Here is a 6,119-nt window from a genome sequence, read left to right as displayed (position 1 = left end):
AATAAATAAAGCTGAAAAAAAAAACAAGCAACCCTGATTCATAGCCCACTCTACGCAAGCTGCTGCACACAGGTGTTGTGAATAGATTGCACAATGCCTGCAGCGCAAACTCTATGGAAATGAACGCGAGTTTGCATCAAAAATAAATTGGTGTTCATGACAACTCGAAAACAGGACAAACCAGTCCTGTATCAATTCAAAGCGGGACGCACCATTTCATTGTCAAATGCAAACAGTTCTGTATTTTGAGGTACGCTTGGCAACTCTAGTCCTGTCAGCTGTGGGGAGCATCCACTGCCAAGTTTTTGAGAAGAGTATAAAATACTGTGCTCACCTCATCCCTCAAATGTGTCTAAAAGAGCGCGATTTACAGGACAATTGTGATGTTAGGTTCTTGTCATCAAACAGACGTAATAATGACTTACTTTTCATAGCGAATGCAAAAAGATAGCAGTCGCATTTCAAAATGAATGAATGAATTCATTGATGAAAAAAAGAATCATACGGCTAAGGCACTTGAGAAAAAAGGATGTCGTGGTTAAAACAGTCACTGTTAATTATGTAACTCTGGTCATGTGTTAATTATGTAACACGTGTGTCTGGTTTGACCAAACCTGTTCTCATCTACCTTGGAGTCCAGTGTTCTCGTCATTGTTTCTGCATAATTTCAAACTAGTTCATTATAACTCATCACTTGCTAAATGAATCAATATTAACCTAATGATGAACTACTGAATAACAATACACATGTTTGCATGTTTTTAGTCGTACAAAGTACAAAGCAATTCATTGCATTGTTGCATTGCCGCTTGCTGTTAATAAGACTTTCTTTGTCGAGAGCAGGTCCATTTCAGGATTGTTTTATTTTCCATCACCATGTGTGTACTGGGCATCGGGGCCGGCTCTACGCAGGGGCAAGAGGGGGCAACACCCCCTCAAACAAATGCCCTGCCCCCTCAAATCAAACTTTTAGCAGCTAAACAATCCGGTGAAAAAAAGCACAACTTTCCCTTATCTCTCATCTCCGTGCAGCATGTCTTTACACACCCTGCGGTCAGAGATTGCCCCCAGGGTGGATTTTTTTTGTAAAACGCTGCCTGCCCGGATTTGTATAAATGCCGAAATCTATCATTTTTGGAAACGCTGACGTCACAGCTGTAGACCCCTCCCCCGCCCTGCAACCTGAGTGGCCGTGAGGTGCAAATGACCACTCATAACAACAACAACCACGTCAGGCAGCGGATTTACTGCTACTAATGATAAGCCTGCAGTCTTCCCATTTACCTTCACTACAAATCGCAAACAATAGTGAGCAAGCAAATCTTTTGTTTGGATGTTTTACCAACTCTGGAGCAATGAGAACACTTCGCTTTCCGAGACAGGAGCAAGACATCTGGCTTCGACAAAAAGGAAATTGCAAAGTACAAGCGGCGCTCTTCAAAATAAAAACACAAAAGATAAAGTGGCAGAACTACATATCAAAACAAAATGAACTGCCATTTACACCCCAGTCCCATTACCCATTCTCTTTTCAGATTTTTGTGTTCTACTTCGTTAAGGTGCGTTTCTTGCAGCAAGGCTACAGAGCAGTGCATTTTCTTCAATTGTCCCAGTATCTTTTTTTTCTTTTAATTGGGTTGTTTATGCCTTTTATATTATAAGTAACCAAATTCAGTGAGGTCATTATTACAGATGACATATTTATGATTTCAGTTCAGAACAGTATTTATTGACTGAAAAACAGAACCCTGTTTATTGTGTACAAGTATCTATTAGAGTAGTAAAGAAGTTGTAATCATTTACATGTCCATTCTCACGGTGTAACACAGGATGTGTTTGCTTTTGAGTATCTGCCCTAATATCAAGCCACAACAAATGTGTTAAAGATGAAATGGCCTCTCTGGCGCAAGGAAAACAAGTCAAAAGAGGAAGCTCCTTGTATAAACTGGAGCCCGTCATCGATGCTGAAGTCCTGAGACTGGGAAGAAGAAGAATAAGGACGATGCCTATGCCAACAGAGACAAAACAACCAATGATCCTTCCTAAACATTCTCATGTGTCAAAGGTAATATTGAGCCACATTCACAGACAAGTAGGTCATTCTGGATGAGGTCACATGCTCTCCAAACTCCAGCAGCGCTGGGAAGCTGTAGGTCCAGCAGAGATTGATTGGGTGCTCAAGAGTAAAAGGAGAGACATGAGAATACTACGTGAGACACACAAACAGAGTGTCTCCGAGGCAGCAAATAAGTCTCAGGACTCGAAGAATATTGAATTGTCCGATTGACGCATACATCTTTTATTAGTGTGAAGCCGTGGATTTGATGTTTGATAGAAAGGTGCAAGGAAACCATGTTTGATGAGATGAAATAAGGGACGATGTGATGAAAAGTCAGCTGTCTGTTCGCTTTCAAGACTGTGGAAATTTCCAGTTGGGTTTTGATTGCAGATGTTCACTTTGCGGACATTGAAAAGACACACAGTTATCACAGCAGAGCAGCAGTGTTTTCACTCTACATTTATGCTGCATCCTGGCAGAATGCCTTTTGATTAATTATTCTCTGTCTGCATCTGTTTCGATTGATTTAGAATTCATTATTTACAATTTCTATTTCTGTCTGATACCATAAATTAATCATTTGGCTACATTTTTCAGAAACAACAACAACAACTGTGTAGCACATTAAAATAAAATTTGTGAGACATCCATTATTGTTACACTTGACCCAATGGAAATAAGAATCTTTAAAAAAAAAAAAAAAAAAATCCTTTCTTGTTGGACTCTGTCTGACTTAAACTGTACTCTAAACAATTGTTCATGTCTTTGCAGAAATGTGTTTGCTTTTTCATGTTTAACCAACCAATTCAACAAATTGTTCACATCAGTATTAAAAGAAAACAACTTCATACACTTTATATGCTATTAGCATTATCCTCAGTGATATAAGGTACAGTACAAATTAAGTAATCTTTGATGTAAAATGCTGTTTTAGTCAGTAATGTCTTGAGGGAACACTGCTGACCACAATTCAGACTTCCTTTAACACAGGGGTCACCAACGTGGGCCCCAAGGACCACATGAGTAGCCCGCAGGAGTGTTCCACACCTCGTTGAGCTGCGTCTAAAATTCAGTTTTATCCAACCTTACTAAGTCATTGTTGATTATTATTGAGAACTCATTAATTTGATAAGTGTCTTCACATAGATGAGAATCAATATTGATTATATATAACTAAGAGAGTTTGGTATTTCAGGAGAGTCTAGAAAATTGGTAGCCCTTCGTATGACTCAGTAGTCAGGACCCATGCAGCAGCTCTCAGTCCCAAAAAGGTTGGTGACTCCTGCTTTAAGAGAACTGGTATTGATATTTATGTTTTAGGGCTTTTCAGATCCGGTACCACTCTGCCCTGTAAACCTAATCCTAACTTTATCCACAAGTCCAACCATAACCGTAACCCCAAATTTAACCCTAACCAAGTCTAACATAACCCTAACCCTAATCCCAAGCCTAACCCTAAATGTAACCCTAACAGTACCCCCGACCCTAACCCTCCAATGAGTTGCTCATGCATACTATATTGGCTTTGCTGTTGTCTGCAGTTACCACGGCCCTTGTCGTAGTGTTGAGTCTTTGTTTCTCTAATCGTGACCCTGACACCTTTTAATGTCAGTGTAAATGGCAGTTAGATTTGTTTATATGTAGTTCTGCCATTTTATTTTTGTGCTTTTATTCTGAAGAGTGCCACTCATACTGTACCACTTACTGTTTTTGCCGAAGCCAGACTTCTTGCACTTGTCTCTGAAAACGACATGCTCACGTTGCTCCAAAATTGGTAAAACACACAAACTATTTACTTGTTGTATGCTGTGTTGGAACTTGTGAGAAGGTATTTAATTGTGGTTTGCTTTGTGTTTTTTGTGTTTTTATATATCTTGTGTAAAGAGTGTGTGTGGAAGACAGGCTGTTAGCAGGCTGAGCTCAAGCTTAGTGCCCTTGGAAAGCAGAAGGAGGTAGGAGGAGACTAATGGCGTACTGATTGTAAAACGAGTGGTTCATTTATTTAAAACACGGGAATTTGTTATTATTTTTATTCGAATAAGAGCTGTAATTCGTAAATGTTTAAAACTGATAATTTAATGTAAAATTCATTATTTGAGTTTCCTAAAAATGATTGTTTGTTAAGTAAAAAAATGTGAACATGATTTATGCATTATTTTCTGAAATATGACACCACAGTACTTGTATTTTTGTCTATTTTCATAGCTTTCACGGTGTCGGAAGGTGTCAGAAGATGTAAGAATGTGTCAAAAGCCAGTGGTGAAAAGAGAGGAGAGAATTAAAAGAACACCAGTCGAAGCTCCCTGCGGCCGCTACAGTCAGAACGAGTCTAATGCAGTTTTCTGGATCTGCTGCTGATTGAGAAGGAACTTCATACGGAAAACCATCATTGCCTCAAGTCTAAAGCCAGACTGCTTCAGTGAGACTGGCAGTCCAGCCCATCTTTTGTGTCCCTGTCACTGGCATAAGACCATCTTTATAGTTTTCTTCTTTTACAAGGGCTACCCCCACACCCTCCAACCTCCTTTTAACTTATGTCTATTTTTCAAGATCCTTTTCACATCCTCCCCTAACTGTATTTTTTTATTTATTTATTATTATTTTTTTTTTAATGCCAAACCAAAGGACTGTGGCCCAGAAATGGTGCTCTGAAGATGGTACCAGCTCGCTGTCAGCACTGCTGTCGGCCCTCCTGGGATCTAGCCTGATTACAGCACCATCATTCTGTCGTTTGGCTCTGGACACACACACACACACACACACACACACACACACACACACACACACACACACACACACACACCCACACACACACACACATGTAACCTCTGTTGAGGCACTGCTTTTCTTCCTGCATGGTTTGCAGCTCCTCTACTTTGCCTTTTCAACAGCATTATTATTATGATTATTATTATTATTCTAAGAGCTTTAACTGCACATGGCATCCTGTCACTGCATTTTGAAGGCCCTCAGAAGTGTGTGTCTGAAACAGACATAAACTGCAGGGATATATCTGCCAAAGACAGCTGGCCAGTCACATAATTGGCTTGTCAACGTGTCATTCTCACATCACTGATGTTTCCATTCGAGCAGAACACTAGATGGGAGAAGGGAGTCCAATCCACTGCAACATCTATAATTCAAGCCAGACTCAAACTGTCTTCTGACAGTGTTTTTTTTTTTATTTTATTTTATTTTATTTACTTTGCAATGCTTGGAGCTCTTGGCACAGGTGGAGATGGACTGCGATTTCAGGATTTGACAGATTTCTTGAATCTTACTTCTCCTTCTCTACTGGTCAATTATTGACCAATTAATAGTTATTGATGTATAGTCAGGACTGACCATTTATGGGTTTATTAACCTTCTATGGTCAATTCCACAGGCCTATAATTGTGCACAATAATATTACATATTATAACAGTCCCCCGGGGTAAAACGATTGAGAGTCTCGACTGGTGTGTGCAGTTTCCTTTATTAATCCAAGCTCCACTCTCCACAGCACCGTGGAAACTGCATTCGATGATACGTAGCATTAAACAACGTGTCTGTGCACGCAAACGGCTCACAAATATTCTGCAAATACATGAAATCACGACTCAAAAATTTGTAAACATATTGTCTTATCAACATAGCTCGCTGTGCTCTCCAAGGAATGCAAACATTAAAACACGCAGTCCTTCCTTCTGTCATCCACGTGTGGAAGACGACCGGCAAAATCACGATCTATAAACAATGTGCAAATTGCGTGCGAAATGACCATAAAACAGCAATAGTTTCCGGCTAACACATACAGGTCACTCCAAAAAAACAAAAACAAAAAGCAGATAACAAAACATACAGAACTCAAGACATTCCAGCTGTAACAAAATAATTTATAACACAAATTTTGTCTCCATCTGTGTGGTCCTTTACACTCCCATCATTCATCAATACAGTAAACATCTCATTCTTGAATGTTTTAAAATCTTCAGGACCATTTTACCTTTCAAATTGTGCAAATAAGCAAAGGGTCATATTATGTAAAGGGCTCAATGTGCATGTCTGTGCAAATATAGCA

Source organism: Nelusetta ayraudi, unplaced genomic scaffold (assembly GCF_046127955.1).
Source record: "Nelusetta ayraudi isolate G7.1 ecotype Tasmania unplaced genomic scaffold, CSIRO-AGI_Nayr_v1 ptg000017l, whole genome shotgun sequence".
NCBI lineage: Eukaryota > Metazoa > Chordata > Actinopteri > Tetraodontiformes > Monacanthidae > Nelusetta > Nelusetta ayraudi.
The sequence above is the reverse complement of the archived record's forward strand: the minus strand, read 5'-3'. Positions refer to the sequence as shown.